This window comes from Semicossyphus pulcher, unplaced genomic scaffold (assembly GCF_022749685.1).
Source record: "Semicossyphus pulcher isolate SPU_LCO1_2020_fin unplaced genomic scaffold, fSemPul1.0.p SCAF_1, whole genome shotgun sequence".
NCBI lineage: Eukaryota > Metazoa > Chordata > Actinopteri > Labriformes > Labridae > Semicossyphus > Semicossyphus pulcher.
Window position 1 is genome coordinate 8,321,162 of NW_027211603.1, and position 17,547 is coordinate 8,338,708.

General features: G+C 40.4%; 1 protein-coding gene across 1 annotated transcript in view; it reads left to right on the plus strand.

Annotated features, from left to right (window-relative positions):
- The window catches only part of glceb (glucuronic acid epimerase b), a 58,516-nt gene that overhangs the window by 15,499 nt on the left and 25,470 nt on the right, over positions 1-17,547 (plus strand). Inside the window, exon 2 of the mRNA XM_069659485.1 lies at positions 9,614-9,717. The gene's annotated coding sequence lies outside the window, so the exon portion shown is untranslated. The remainder of the gene's footprint in view (positions 1-9,613; positions 9,718-17,547) is intronic.

Genomic DNA, 17,547 nt, shown 5'->3' on the forward strand with positions numbered 1-17,547 from the left:
TGGAGAAAAGAGCTACGCCTGAACCACAAGCGACACGCGCTTGGAGCTAGATGTATAAATGATGCATTTGCACAAAAAACATTTACACCCCCTTTTCCCTCCACAAGAAACAGGCCACAGGCAGGTGAAACGATGTAGTGGGAATCAGTTTCCCTTATTTATGAAGCACTGTCTAAAGTGTGTTGGGATAAGAGCACAGGAAACTAAATCATTGATCACCTTTGAAGTTTGGCAGAGATGTCACTGTGCATGATGGTTTAAAGGTGCATAAGATAATTTAATCATAATGTGCAACAATACAGGTGCTATTGAAAGCCACATTCGCTCGTGCCGACAGCTGCTCTGGCTTTATTATAGAACCATGCTGGTGCAACACAACTGGTGAAATTGCACTCTTACGCTGTGGTTATTGTCATTTATTAAAAGATTGACGGAGCAGACAGTCATATTGATGTGCAGACATGTGATTAATGTCTCGGCAATCTGGCTCATATATGTCTGAACAGTTTCACAATGACTGATATGTGATGAAACAGGAACCTGCATTTAGTTTATGAACCTGAGTTTTGGCTATTTTTACCAGTTTGACTCACTATAATTCACAACAACACAAAAACATTATCTTTCTGTTCATGTGTTTGATTTGATTAATCATAACTAATTATAGTGTTTAATTTCATGTAGAGAGAAAGAGACTTCAGACACTGTTCTTCTGAAACGCTTCCAGTGGACATTTGGACTTTCTTTTTGGAGAGTGTTACAGCCAAGCCACATGGACACTCTGGGTTACAGACTGAGTTTCCAGCTCACAGACTCGTGAGCAGTGTCAGAGATTTGGCATGGCCTTGTTGTACAATCTGTAAAACTACACGATTACATTCCTAAATCACCAAACTACAAGTTAACAGTAGTATAATAGCCTTAACGCCCTGAGCGTGTTCCTGTGAGACCATATAAACACAGATGGTGCGAGGATAGTCTTGAAGGGAAGGAAATGGCCTAAGAGCTGCAGAGAGAGATTGCAGGGATTTATCTGAGAGCAATTACAGGGAAGAGAGAAAACAGGAGATTGACAGGACACTGGAGTAATAATTTGCTTGGAAAGGCCACTGATAGCTAACCCTGCTGAATATAGCAAAGAGGAGACCTGCTGGAAAGAGCTCTTTTTTCTCTCTTCACCTGAAGGCTTTTACCTTTCCCATTGACAGGCATGTTCAACCTTGTCGCTGGATGGCCCTCAGACTCTTGACATTTCAGCTAGATTCTTAAGCACCCGAAAGCCAAGGTGCTTTACATATTCAATCTTGCAACACAACAACTCTTGATTATCTCTGCTGTGACTCTTAAGGTCTTGACTTGTGTTTGTGAAGTTGAATGCGGAGAGCTTAGATGTTTTAACCAAAGACTGAATCAAAGCCTCTCTCAGTGTCAACAGCCTATTTGCTTTCTCGCTGAAGGGAGGTCCGACTTACTGCAGGAGACATGCTATCAGGCGAAATCTAATCTCTTTGCAAAGTGATGGTTAATTTTCTCACCGCAGCAGGTCTGCCATTATTAAATCAACGTGTTTGTCGAGGAGTCACACCGAGAAAAAACACAGTGTGCCTTCATTTCTTTAAGTCATTCAGCGGGAGCTTTCTGCTTCTGTAATTATTCCTGCAAAGACCGCTGGTGATCCCATCATTTCATTAGGGAACCTGACCTTAGATTCCTCCAGAGGGAATTGAATAAACTCTTCCTCTCCCACGCAGAAATCATAGCAGGGACTTCTACCTGCTTCCTGCCCCCATCCCCTCTTCATTCCTCATAAGGAAACAGTATCTCTCCATCACCACACCCTCATTTCTGTTCTCCTCACAGCAGAGGACAGACCAGAAACATACAGAGGAAAAAGGCAGTATGCCGAGGCAATGTAGCAGTGTGATAATGTAACTTACTTATTAATGCTGTGGTCTGCATTTGGACATTACTGGAAGTGAGACAACTGAGTTTGCCTTACTTGAGTGTGCCTGATATGAAAAATGACCTGAAAGTGTCCCACTTTCGTCTTCTTGTTCTATTTCTGTCTCTCTCGTGCCAGCCGTCTCTTTCAGGCCCGAGTCTTGACATTTTAAGAGCAGGTCTCTCTGATTGATGAATAATGATACATGCATATGCAGAATTCAGAGAGAAGAAGAATAACCTCTCCCACTATTCCTCTCTCTGACGCTCTTTGTTCCCCTGTCTTTACTTCTTCATTCCGTCATATCTGCTGGAGATTGAGCGATATATACCATCAAAGCCTTTTTGAAGCTTCCCACTCTCCTCCAAAATCCTTTTGATTTCCGACAGCATGAGCTGCTTAATATTCCAAACTAGTCGGTGGCCTTTTCAGAGAACTAACAAGGTTCTGAAGATGCAAGTCTTGTCTTCATGTGAGAGGCAGCTGGGGCACAGCCCTCTGCTTTTTCAGAGCTCACACCAAGATGTCTGTGCTGCTAACAAGTTCAAAGCTGTTCGTCAGATACACAGAGGTGGGTAGGACATGTTCTCGTGTCAGATGTATGCATGTACTTTGTCTGCGAGAGTGCCTGTCCTCTGTCCTTTCAAAGACATCATATGTTCTCCTTCACTCTGGTATGAGTCTTTGGGCTCAGAGGATCAGGAAGGAATACTGTTTTTGTTTTGATGCGTTTAAAAGGGAATATTTTTTCTTCTTGTTTCTTGTTAATTGGCAGGTCTTTTGGTAATTGATTAATGTTTAATATTGTTTTTCAATAAAAGGTATTTCTCAGTTAAAGTTGACCAATTTGGGATTTCAAACCTGGATACAGATTTCAAAGAGGAAAAAAAAATCTTATATAAGTCGGGCGAGTCTTTGTGCAACAATAATAATAGACATTGTACATGTGAGATGTCGCCTGATTTTGAACCTCTGTGACAATGCAAATGTACTCAGATTGCTTCTTTTAACAAATAACTCAATAACTAAATATTAATATACAGTGCGTTGTTGTCAACCAAATCTAGTGCGGTCTGTGCAGCTGCTCTGCTCTGCTACGTGTGCTGCAGACAGTTCTGAGAGTATTGTTAAGTTTCCTAATCACACTAAGCATTGTTTTCTGCATATAGTATACGTTCTGTTGAATTAGTTATTATATCTGAACGTGTATGCAATCAGCACATCTGTGACAGGCCCATATTGGCAGCTGATATCAGGCTGCCTGTAATCACAATCACTTGTTAGTTAAAATAAATTGACAGTTTTCACTACTTGCAGAATAAATCAATAACTCAAGAAAATAATTTACAGATAAATCCGTAATTAATTAAATTAACTGTAAGTATTGTATAACTGTAAATAGTAATTAAATTAACAGTAATTAAAACAATAGTAGGTTGCAGCCCTCCTCTGTTTAAATGAACAGCAGGATGAGCTTCGGCTTGCAGCAGAATAAAATATCTGTGGCAAGCGAACACTACTTTGGTGTCTGCAAGTTTGAAATATCAGCTTTCGCATACTTAATGAGGTAATGAATAATTCCTGCGCTTTAACCGGTTTATTGCTCTTGCTAAAGGTTGTTGTGTGAGTATACTTATTTGCTGCTTCTTATCGCTGGAGTCTGATGTATAGTCTTTCCATCGCCAGCTTTTGCCTACAAGCATGAAAGGAGAGTTCACTGCTGTGAGCAGCACAGAGTCCTGTCAGGCACCAAGGGTATTTACTCAGCTTCCAAAAACTTCCAAACTCTTATTTACTTTCATCTTGGCTTCCTCTCGCAAGCTTGTCTTTGCTGCCTCCCACTCCGAGCCTTATCCTCTCATCCTGTTTCTTCAGTTTGGAGCTGGAGTGCTAAGCAGGAGTGGCTCTCCGAGACACTTCAGTTTTTGAGTTTCCCTGTTTTGAACTCTGTTTGCACGCTGACTCCACCCGCCTCCCCAGAGCCTGTTTGAGCTTGTTGCCTCAGCCTTCAACTGCGACACTCTCATGTGGATATTACCACGATCTAATGACTGAATACAAAAGTTGCTTAGAGTCGATGTTTGTTTTAAGTGCAACTTACTTATGATCCTGCAGGCGAAGTGTGGAAATGTTTGGGTTTTCAGGGACTTTACAAATCGAAACGTGTCTCTGCATGGGAAAAGAAGAGAGCAAAGAGTGGGTGAGCAGCTGCACTCAGTCTCGCTGCAATAGACCCGCATTTTTTTTTTCACAAGCACAAAAAGGGAGCGACAGAGCCTCTAAATATATGCAAAGTACTACTAAATAACATCAGAATTTACTGTCTATATTCCTGAACACTTGTGACAGCCACAACGCATCCCCCCAGCATGTGATACAGGCCCGCTGAAACCCTCTTTGTCCGTTTAATCCAGTGTGAAAATTACCCTAATGTTTCGAGAGTTGGGAGAGGTTGGCATGGGCCCCGTGCTTTGGGAGAGTATGAGTAGAATTGGTGACTAACTCAGGCCCCAAGGTTTGTTTTAAAGTGGGCTCATTAATTGCACTCTGAATCACGTTGGATGTGATTAGAGGTTTTTTAAGCAACGATTGGGGCACGAAATGAAGAAAATATCTTTCTGTCTGCACCCCAGATCACCTCATACTTATGACTTTTGACAGGTCATTATGAATATGTGCAGAGCCAGACTTTAGTCACAGTTTTGGCATGTTTAAATGTTTTTTGGGGGGGAGGGTACAAAACATGCAACTGACTTTTTCTCTGAGCACCAGAACTATTAGTCATTGGATAGGATGATAGGACACCAAACTAAACTGTGACTGTTTCACAGAATGAAACAAAACGGACGCAGTTCGGTTTAGAAAAAGATCATTGTACTAAAATCATAATCTTATGGCCTACTACAGTGATATCAGAATCCAGACACCCCCCTGTAAGTGGATTTTTGTTATTGAGCATTACTTAATCCATATAAAAGGCAATATATCCCAGCACTATTTAGTTGTACATATTTTTTACTGGTATTTACAGTATAACTTTCTGCAGGGAAGTCTAGTCACAGTTGCAGCCATGCCTGCAGTAGTTTCATGGAGCAAAGATCGAAGTTTATCTTCGCAAAGCATTGACTATAAAGAAACAAAAATTAATCACCGTCAGTTACAATAACGGACAATAAGACTTGAGGTCTCTTTTAGGTTTCACTGTGGAGTAAAGGAAACGTTCAGGTTAATAAACAACTTTTTTGATCACGGTTCAGCTAGTGTAGCCAAAAAGTGATGCAACACCCCAATCAATCAAGCAAACAAGAGCAGACATCAGGTACACTACACTCAGGCACTGCCCATGGCTGGACACCCTTGTTTTTAACAAGACCCTTGTACTGAATCTGAAAAAGTACGTATCATAATGCTTCTGCTGGTTTTATTTATGTGTTTAAACAAGAAGAGGCAGAGTTGATAAAAAGTCTAATAAGAAGTGATCGCATGTAATATGTTGGCGCCAGCTCGGCAAGCAGAAATCTCAATTAGACAGGCTCCTCACTTTGCAGACTCAGAGTTGTTGGATATTGCTTTGGGCATCAGATGGTCAGCGATGGCTGGCACCATGGTGGCATCAGTGGTGCGATCATTCAATGTTTGGCCAGCCATTGACTCCCCAGAGAAAATGGATGTATTATGAATGCCCAACAGATGGGTCTCCATCTCTTTTTTTTCTTTACCCGACTACAAGCCCTGATAGATAGCTGCTTGTGTCAGGATGGCAGCAAATGAAGAGCGACTAAAATAATTAATGGCCTAATATCACTCCCAGTCCAGCCGCCATAAAAGACATATCCTCAGCCTAATGTTCAAAATGTATTCACAGGAGAGAGCCATAAAGTTGATGATTCATATGCAAGGTGTCATCGCCTTGCTTAAGAGAGGTCGATTGAATGGGAGAGTATGTAAAGGCTTTGAAAATGGTTTCAGTGAGGTGCTGATGCTTTGAGAGCCACATGCTTCGCCGGCCTGAAGAGGAGCTGGAGTTCTCCACTTTCAAAGTCCTTCATTACAAATCCTTAAGAGGTTATTTCTATAACTTTGACCTTGTTTAACTTTAGAAATGAGACGCTTTAGAATCTCCAATAAAAACGTCTCCTGAAAAAGAAGCCTTTCATTGTCAGTCTGGAGATATATATGGTTCTTATGAAAAGTACAATATACTGACCAAAATAATCAATTTTTTATATTCATGTCAGACATCCAGCTATTTTTCTAAATATATACGCAGGGTCAGGTGGGGCGCCAAACAAATCTATTTTATTGACAGTCTTTAATATGGTTTAGAAAGTGAAGAAGTTAAAGTGGTAATCTTCAAGGTCTCAGGTCTTTGGCAGCACCCATGGTGATAAACGTTATTGCGGGAGCACACTTCACAGATATCCAAACTGTCGCATGTGTGACGTCTACGGTTGGCTCCCTTTGTAAACAGTTGTAACTCTTGTTTTTCCTCACTGATGGTCGCTTTCCTTTTTAGACTGTCTTCATCTGAGCGTTGTATCTGTAGTCATTGATCTTTTCTGTTTGTTCAGCCATAATAGATTGCTGTTAACACTCACTTACAGAGATCGGAAAAGCAGCAGCTTAGCTCCGCCTACCCTCTCTGACAGACCAACCACTGCTGGCTGATGGAAGACGTGTCACTAACTGGGATTTTTTCTGCGAAGGTTGCAACGGACACCCAGTCTGTAATACTGCAAATGCAAAGGCTTTCATCAGTGAGCCATAGGCTCAATCACCATTGTGTTACCTCATTTGGTGATAGATAGTGACTTAACAGACATTTATTTAAATGCAAATCTTTGAGATTATTACTTAAGCTTTGTTTACCTTTAGAAATGAGACGCTTTAGAAACCTTAGAATACTTAAGTGTCCTAAAAAAAAGATTATCTGTATATTGTTCCTATAAAAAATACAACATACTGACCAAAAATAATCACATTTTTATATTTATTTCAGCTATTTTTTAAATGTATTCGTAGGGTAAGGTGGGGCGCCATCGAACATGTTTTACTGACAGTCTTTTATATGGTGTAGAACGTGCACTGAAAACAAACCACCCATCGGCACCGTAATTTACACACCCAGCCCCTGTAAGTTTTCAATTTAAGATAAGCAGGTGACAGTGTATAAATTTAGTATGTTAATCTTGACCATCATATTTGGTTAATGCAGAAGTGTTGGTCTGTCCAGTCAGTGGCTCCACTTTTATGCTTCCTCAAGCAAAGCCACTCTATATCAAGATGTCCAAGATATCTGAAAGGACTGGATGTTGCAGAGAAAAAAAGCCTGGGTGGTACCATGGTGGTACCAGATAAGCTCCAGGAAGAATGAGCTCCTCCAGGCTGACGTTTACTCTCTTTCTGCTCCTCGCCATCTGCCTGCAGCACACCTGCCTGAAAAAAAAAGCATCAGGACTCCTGTACAGTAGCCAGGGAATATTGATTAAGACTGCTGACATTTCTTCTACCTTTTCACTGGCTGGGTACAAGGTGTGCCATCTTTCAGATGAAGGCAGGTTATATACACAGACGTTGCCCTTTGTGCCATCCAAGCGTGATGAGGCTGGAAATACTTTATTAAGAATTACTTTCTTTTGCTTGTCAGACCTTTAACCGAGTAGGTGTTATATATGCAGGGTGTAGCTTCACGTTTCAATCATGAATAATTTTAAGAATTAAACTTCAAGTCAATGTGATAACAATATGCTGGAAATCTGTCCTCTGCTTCTTCTGTTACATCTTATTTATGCAGAGTGTTGTTTCACCTAGGATTCAGCTCTCTCATTTTTCACTGTTCATATTTGTCTACAATGAGAAGACACTGAAGACTAAAGCTTGTCATATTGATTTGGGAGTAATTACAGCAGCAACAAAACATTCTTGGACTCATGTACCTCATTCCTAAATGGATTGTGTTATATTAAAGTCTGTTCCTATTGTGTCGTCCGTTTCTCTTATTCTCTGCCTTCTCTCCGTCTCTTCTGTATTTTCTCGTCAAGTATTTTCAAACTGCGGGGGTCCATTGTGTGACAGAAGCAGCCCAGCTGGTTTTACTTCCACAATATCTAATTTAAGTGCTTTGTCAATAAGCACATTCCATGAAAAAGATCAATATGCTCTCCTTGACGTGGCAATTTAGCTCCTTCTTTAGTTTAATAGCCTGTTTCAACCGAGGCTAGAAATACATTGGTGAGATTAATTGCAGAGTAAAGTATCCATGTCACTCTGTGCATATTTGCACTGACAGATTGGTTGTACGTTAATGACCGTGCTGTCGGCAGGCCTATAAATTCATCACGGCTGCAATTACAAATATGTATTTGTTTCCTCCTCTCAATTTACAGAGCATCGGTGTCAGAGTGTATGGAGCATTGATTTAAGGGTCTAATTAGCAACAGTGGAAAAAGAATTACTACGGTTAATAATTTTCTTTCCTTCAGAAAAGTTTGTATTGAAAAGCTGCTTAGCAGGAAGGAATCAATCATAATTTACCTCCGGAAACGTTCAGCCTGTTAAAGGATTTTGTGCAGCCTGTTTCGACGAAGATGCTCGGAGTAGGGAGGATTAATTCTTCAGCCTTGTTATCAACTCATCAGTAACTGTAATTGATACTTTAAATTATGTCAAACGTGAATATTTAACGTAATGGACCATCAAACCTATTTGTCTTACTTTCCTTATGTGCATGTTGCAAAACGTGATGGAAATTGATTTAGTTGAGTTACAGTGTTTTTTAAAAAATATTTTTGGGCTCTTTGCCTTTATTGACAGGACAGCTGAAGAGAGACAGGAAATATGAGGAGAGCGTTGGGGATGACATGCACCAAATGATTGGCAGACCGGGAGTCGAGCCTGCGAGCAGTGCGTCGAGGACTGTAGCCTCTGTACATGGGGCGTCTGCTCTACCAACAGAGCCAAAAAAAAGTGCAGATAGTTGCAGATAGTTTTGGTGGCAACAACCACTTTTACTGGGTTGTATGTAAGAAGTTGCAAAGCTGTCTAGAGCAGTGGAGCCCAACCTGTGAGTCTGTTACCACAGAAGGGGTCACAAGACAACTCTTTGGGGTCAAAATTGGAGTATAATAAAACACAGAATTCTGCTATGTTATGTTTATTTTGGGACATTTACCTTGTTTCTTGTGAATTATGGTGTACCTCTAAGTCTTTAGATGGCTAAGAAAAATTTAATATGAGAAGGGAACATGACCCAACATCTACCAACTCATGCACATTGAACTTGTGACGAGGAGGCATAAGAAGATATAGCTTCAGATAAGGGTCCTCAAGTAACAAAGGGAAGCCCTGTGTAAAGAGCTGCTTGCTGTGGCCTTAAGACTCGAAAAATGTCATCAACTTAAATCAATTTAACTTATTAAAGTTTAATAGATATGCCATTATTGTTGCTCATGGTTCACAAAGGATGAACGAATCCAGGGAATGAATATCTATAAAGATTTGTTTGTATCTGTTGGTATAATAAGTATCTCCCTACATCACATAACTACACTTACATTCTCTCAATGTCAAGCTTTCAAAAGTACAGATTCGTGTGCACGTCTATGTATCTTTTATAGAAACCTGAAGCCACAATAATACAATTCCACTTTCCTCTCTCTCTCTCATGTTTAGGTGCTGAGCAGAAAGTTCCAGAAGAACAAGCTGTGGAGAGGCTCGGTGGTGAATGTCAACAGCATGTCCAATGAGTTGACCTTTTCTTTGTGAATGGATTAGAGGTCAGTTTCAATATCACTGCAATCCGCGATTCAAACAAACATTCTCATTCGAGGTCTGCAGGTCCTTATTAGCACAAACGGAGGAAAATTATTATTTAGAGGACATTAAGCGCAGACATTTTACTCATGCACAACCCCTGATTACGACCCAGCACTGGGTAAATTTGTTTTATGAAATGAGCTCGCTCGCTGCGTGTTAAACTTAATAACTCACTCTTTATGCAGTACAACCTCTTTTGCATGCCAATTTGTCCAAGGCCTCATTACATGGACAAATTAAATCTCAAACTTAGGCATGCTCCTCTACCCGCAGTGAGCGATGGCCCGGTCCTGCTTGTATGATGAAATGATTAAGCGTAGCTGTTACAGATCCCCCTAAGCCCTGCATCCGTCCTCTTGTCATCAGTGAATCATCTTTGATAGCATAAGGAGAGATGGAGCTCTTTGAACTAACCGCGGGTTCATTAGCTTGCATAACACGGGTAATTGTGTGTCTGCATGAGGAGAAACTGCCGGACTTGAAGCACTGACACACACCCCCGTACAGCATAGTTATAATCTCTGGATGAAGGGCACACCGCTTCATACCACTGCTAAGATTTGAGACAGTTTAGTCACATGGTGAGTGTTGTAATCATATTTCTACATGGAAGCAATCGAGCTCAGTAATGTTTGTTTTATTATTAGAGAGCCCAGAGTGAGCGCATTGTTTGCAGAGTTGAAATGTATATGATAATCGCATTATGAAAGGTGACTGTGCTGTTTGTTTCAGGAGAGTTAATGAAACATTTGTCTCGTCTAACAGCTTTGCAGATTTCTAAGGTGATTGGTAAATATTGAACTTATTATATGAGCTATTAGAAGAACAAAAACCAACATTGGTTTCTGCTCTATATTTGCACAACTGCATTTTATAGGCAGCTACTTTACATTCAAGCATCGCATTCTTACATCTGCAAATAAAAGAAAAACTTAATGATTTGTAATTGGGAGATACTTGAGTCATTTAGTGTTTTGACTTTGTTTCAGTTTAACAGTATATTTAATAGTTCTCCAAAGGATTAGGCTGCAGGCTTTTTGTCTGCTTCATTAACTGACGAAAACATGAGATCTGGGCTCATTAGGACTTTGAAACCAGTCAGAGTGTAGTCAGTACAGAAGCGAAACCAAACATGTAGAAACCAACATTTCACAGTAGCTAATAGATTCTATTAATGTCTCACTCTAACAGTTTAAGCAATCAAACACTGACATATTGTCATTAAGAAGACTAATAACACAAATATCAGTAACGCTCCAGTACGGCTTGTGCTCGTTTCAACAGGCAGACATAAATTACACATTTGGGTGATGTCCTCATAAAGACGGGATGCAAGTGTTTTCAGAGAAGCATCAAGATGCAATATGTCGGCCGAAAGTTTGAAACTTCTCGCTGCCTGTTGAGCTTGACTAAGCCCATTAGCATGCTGAAACTGATAGTCGGCAACTAGTGCGCTAAGTAAGTCATTTGTTTTGATAAATTCCAGTTAAACACTCATAAAAGAGAGAACAATGGCTGCCTGTGGCTTCTCTCATACACTTGCTTGTAAATATACCACCCACTAGTTAAGGGTGCTTTCACACTTGACAGCTTTGGACCTGACATGCAGACTCTACTCTGAAGTCCAGTTCATTTGGACAGGTGAGAACATGCATGCAAACTCTTGTGCAGACCAAATCCCCGGACCATGGTCGGCACCACAAAAGGCGGGACTCTGTCCTTTTCCAAATGAACCACAGACTGGTTTGATTCAGCTGAGAACATAATCAGACTTAAAGTAGGACCTAATATAGGAAGCAAACAGAAAAGAAGCTGTGCATTATGGGTTGTTAACGGGTGTTGACACTTGCAGAGACAGCCACGCAGCCAGACAGCAAGATGAGCAGAGGACAGACGTGGGGGAGCGACGAGGCGAGGGCTGTAATAGAAATATGGGCTGACCAAACAATTCCGCAATTACTTGTGGAAACGCACAAGAATACGGAGGTATTCATACTGTTCAGTAAAAACTAAAGGGGAATGGAACTGATCACAATGATGGATGAACAGGAGTATGCTCTCTCTCTCTCTCTCTCTCTCTCTCTCTCTCTCTCTCTCTCTCTGTTTAGTTCAGGGAGTTTTCCCATGTGGAAATTCTGACCAATCAGAGAGCAGTTTCCTCGTGCAAAATGCAACATTCTAACAATTTGGTCTTTGATTCGGAACAAACAAGCGGACTTTAGGTGTTAAAGCAAGTTACTGGTCAAATCACAGATGATCCAGAAGTTGCAGCCAGAAAACTTTATCAGTGAATAAGTGCCGTGACAGGGTTTAAAGAAGTGCATTTATTAGAAGTTTAAGTTTGTATCTGTGAGTGGGTGTTTGTGGCCTTTTAACACTCTGTTTCTTGTTTTTGCTTAAATACAGTTTTCTGAATATTGAGTTCAACATTTGGTGCATATTAAAGTAAATGGAATGAAGCTTATTTATGGACTCTTTGAAAAAGCAGTGAGCATGCAAGGAATGTTAAACCAGAATTTGCCTTTTCCCACCTAACTGTAACTGTCCACATTTGTGTTGCAGCATTGTGCACTAAATCCTGCCTTTGCACGATTTGTTGCGGAGCTTTTAGCATCCTTTGCCACTCCTTGTTTTTCTGGATCCACATTTTTTTTGTCTTGATGTGTTAGGACAAGCATCTGGCATGACCTGCATAAAGTTGTTTATGCATTTCTCTCTTGTCTCCTCCATTTGATTAGGAGTTTGCTTAATCCCTCAGTAGGGCTCAGTTATAAGCTTTTTGGTTATGACCTGCTTAATCCTCCTACAGGAGATAAAGCACACAGTCGCATTAACTTCAAAGCAGTTTACTCTCTTCTAAGCTGCCTTTAAACAAAGCTTCATACTGAGCTCTGATGCAACTTTATTTGTTGGTCTGTTGTGTTGCTGTAGGTTTGTCAGATGAGCATCTGCTGTTCTTTTTAGTGATGCAGTAAGAAAAGTCACCATATGCCGTTTGCAGACTTGAAGTAACACCAATGTTTTCGTCTCAAGTGCAAGTTTTACAGTTTGATGGTGTTACCAGACTTGTAACTGTGTCAGTCAGAGCTGCAACAAATGGTACATTTAATATTAAAATAATGGAAAATAAACCGGAATACATTTTCCTTTCAGTGTTTTTCAATCTAACATTCTCTGGTTGCAGTTTCAGTTGCGAGGGTCGATTTTTATGCTGTCCTCAACTGAATATTTTTTAGGCCTTTTTTTTAATAAGCCAAACAAATGATCGTCGAATTCAAAAGCAAATCTAAGGGTGAATTTATAATGACGTAATTGTTACTCTCAGGCTTGGTGTCATTTGATTTGATACCTTTTTAAAACCCTTTTCAAAACTTTATTTTAGGAACTTCCTCTAACAACAACTCTAGTGACAGTACAGCAGGCAGTTTTCCTTGAAGCGAGTCCCCAGTGCTTCCCCATGAATATGCAGACCCCTCTGCTCGCTGTGGCTGCAGCTCTGTGGATTCAGCTGCAGTCAAGACAGAGACAGACAGGGTTGGCTGACACAGTGGCCATACTGAACCAGGTAACATTTCTAAAATTGCATTGAATAAATTGTTCTGGTGACAGAATCTTTTTTACCTATAGGAGGGCCCAGAATACCTTGACTTTTTTCTGACAACCTTAAAGTGATAATCTCGAAGATTTTCATTTAAATCAATGTCGCACTGATGAAAGCCTTTGCATTTGCAGTATATAGTATTATTACAGACTGGGTGTCTGGTGCGACTTACACAGAAAATCCCAAGCGGCACCCAGTTAGTGACATGTTTTCCATCACCCAGCAGTGGTTGGTCTGCCAGAGAGGGCAGGCGGAGCTAAGCGGCTGCTTTTCTGGTCTCTGCAAGTGTGTTTTAGCAGCAATCTATTATGGCTGAACAAACCAAAAAGATTGACTACAGATACAACTTCAAAAATAAGTGAAAATTCAAAGAAAAAGAAACGAAGGCAAACAGTCTGAAAAGGAAAGCGACCGTCAGCGAGGAAAATCAAGAGTTACAACCGGAGCCAACCGAGGACGTCACACATGCAACACTGTCTGGATATCTGGGAAGTGTGCTCCTGCAATTACTGTCTATCACCATAGGTGCCGCCAAAGAGAAGGAAACTGAGATCTTTGAGATTACAACTTTAACTATTAGTCATATTACACAGTCAAACAAAAGTGACACCGTTCCACCTAAATGTACCTAAAATGTAAAATGTTAAAAAATCAATAACTGACCTCAGAGCAGTGCATACTTTGATATTTGTGATTTAATCGTCACAAAAACTTCAATGAAAAACAAGTTCTAATGATTTTTGTGTTCCTATGATCTGTTGTAGAAATGTACTTAAAGCTGCTGTGAGGAACTTTGGGTTTGTGTTGATTTTAGCGCCCCCTGTGGACAAAGCCGTACCTCTTATCTCTTTGCTGATTTTGTCCTGTACATGCTTAAGTGGTGGTTTTTAACAAGAAACTCATCCTGCTTTCTTTAACAGTTATGTGTATCACTCGCTTTAAATTTTTGCCCTGGAAAATATAAACAAAGGCAGTATGCAGTTAATCGCTTTGACTGACACCTACCCCCCACCAGCAGTTTCAGGCATTAAAAATATCTATATAGAAATAATCAACCTTGTTGCTGATGGTCTGGTTTGCTTTTGTAGGTCATATAAAGTCATCAGAATTAATTTCAGTGAGTTTGATAACCGGTTGGAAAAACTCCTCACAGGAGCTTTAATCCTGCCTGGAACAGTCTTTTTGATATTTGATATTTTAATTAAAGACAGGTTGATTTATGTTTAAAACATAACACTTACAATAATGTGGTAGAATTTGCATGTTGCAACAAGTCCAAAAAGACATTTATAGTTACTCCACTCACATAGCATCATGTGGCATAAAGATCCAGGTTATTTTTTTCCCTGTCAGTTGTTGCCTTGACTTTACCCTGATACCGCCACAGTATCATAATCAGGCTCAGAACCACAACCACACACAGCCACAATACTTATATGCACACACTCAAACACACACACACGCACACACGGTATCCCATCTCCACAGGAGCGAACATGCCTCCCAGCTTCAGCATAAGCTGATAATTTACAGACAGTCTCGAGCAGCCTGCCTCCCTTCAGCCGAGGAGGAGAGCAGTGAAAATGTCAGGAGTTTAGTTAAGGCTACAACACCTGCACCTCACGCATACACCGGGCTTCTGCTCCAATAGCTCCCCAAGGGTGGCTCTCGAGCACTCGGCTTTTATTGCTGTGATGACTGCTTGTGATTTTTACGCCGGAGGACAGGCGGAGAAGAAAAACAACTCCATTCAGCCGTCCCTATGCTCAGTGCTGCAGCAGTTTTGACAAGTTGTAAATGTTTTACATTCTGCACCAGGGACAGGACACAGATTAGCAGCTAGTTGGATTTGAGGTACATTTAACAAGGTCATGTTGTTGTTTTTTTCTGTCGAAAAGATCGGATTTAATGAGACTCTTTTGAAAACGTCGAGCCCTCTTCTCATCGTTAACAAACATTTGTATTATAAGAAGCCCTGACAGAGCCTCGTTACTGGGGATTTGGTGGATAAAGACATCAAGATACGTTCAGAAAAAACATTCAACTTCTCAACTTTTAAGCATTAAGGGATCACTTTGTGCATTTGATGAAGCAACCATCAGGGCACCCAGAGGGCTCTCATACATTACAGTCCATCACAGCTCAAAGGTAAAAGACTAAAGTCTTTGATGATCTGCAGAAGCAGGAGAACAGCTGTGTATTATCAGACATTTGCAATCAAGCCTGTGAAGTTGCTTCTGTCAGTTCTTAGAGCTGATGTTTGCACAAGCAGCTCAACTTTAGAGGTTTCAGCTATTTCATGGAGGATCTGTCAGACAGAGATAATTAACCTTTGCAAAGTTAGATGTGACCTATCAGGAGATTTTCATTCCATTTTCATTCTTACCATGATTTCATATAGTTATTGTTGACTGATTTTCATTGAAATAAAAGTCTGTTAAGTCACTATCCATCGCTGAATGAGGTAACACAATGGTGATTGAGCCTACAGCCCACTGATGAAAGCCTTTGCATTTGCAGTATTACAGACTGGGTGTCTGTGGCGACTTTCACGGGAAAAAATCACAAGCGGCGCCCAGTTAGCGACGCGTTTTCCATCACCCAGAAGTGGTTGGTCTGCCAGAGAGGGTAGGTGGAGCTAAGTGGCTGTTTTTCCGGTCTCTGCAAGTGTTGCGAGTAAACAGTAATCTACTATGGCTGAACAAACAAAGAAAAGGTCGATGACTACAGATACAACTTCAAAAATAAGTGAAAATCCAAAGAAAAAGAAACAAACTCGACGCTCAGATGAAGCAAACAGTCTGAAAAGGAAAGCGACCGTCAGCGAGGAAAATCAAGAGTTACAACCGGAGCCAACCGAGGACGTTACACATGCAACACTGTCTGGATATCTGGGAAGTGTGCTCCCACAATTAATGTTTATCACCATAGGTGCTGCCAAAGAGAACGAAACTGATATCTATGAGATTATCACTTTAAGTAATGTTATTAAACCATTAGGGTTGCAACTAATGACGATCATTATTGATTAGTTTGCCCTTTTTCTCTCAAATGATAAATGGCTTGGTCCGTGAAGATCAGAAAACAGAAGAAAATGTCTGTTTTATCCAATAAATGACTTAAATCCTTCATTTTAAGTTCAAAATCAGATAAACGCAAGGAAAGACGCTGCAATCAGCGACTGTTTTGCCAAAATGACAAAACAAATTATGCTTCTGTTGTTCAACTATGTTCTTTGTGGTGGCAATTTCTGATGACGAGACCAATTAAGTTCTTTGGGAAACAAAGATGTCTTTTGATGTCATTTAATTGAAGAAGAATAATAGATGAGTAAAAGCAATTAACAACTCGAGCTGACTGACACAGAATCAAGGTTCACAGTGTATTTTATACATTACAGGAAGAATTCCTTCTCACTGAGACAAAGCTAGATGTCATTGTTATGACTTTAGCTGAGGCGCCTTAGCTGATTATGTCATGATTATTGACTCTATAATATTAAAGAAATGTAAACACATGATCCAACAGGTTAACATAAAAACTTCCTTCACATTCTTTCTCAGTTCATTCTTTCACCTCATTTTACCATCTACGTATGTAATAAGTTCCCAAACAGCTACAGTTACACGCAGCTTGTGGCTTTGCTCCGGAGCGAGGACAGTGATTATTTGAACAACTGAAGAGGTTGCTTGTTAAGAAAACCTCAACATAAGCAGTTCTAAGCCTTTGAATACACAAGTGATGCTGTTGTTTTTCTGTTCTGAACAGACTGCCAATAGATGTGAAGAATCTGACTCAAAACACAACGGAGACAAAGCAGCTACTGTCTGAGCAACTAGTGAAAGGTTGTTTGTTTGCCCTGTTTTTAACCTGCACACAGCGACAGAGAAGACTCTACAAAACTTCGTTTGTGGAAACAAAATGTGTAGAACAATATGTTTTTATAGGGAACTGTATTTAGAGGACAACTTGGAAACTCGGGCTGCGTTTAGCTCGTTGATTAAGAGCCAGCACCCATTTACAGACAGGACTGCATGAGGTCATTTCTAAGAGGGGCTGCTTGTAACCAGGCCCTATCAGCACGTTTGCACTGGGAAGATAAAACTCCCTCCCTCACTTTAGAGTTAAAGAACTCAGAAAACTTTATCATAATGAAGGATGCTTAATATTTGACGCCTTTGCCAAAACA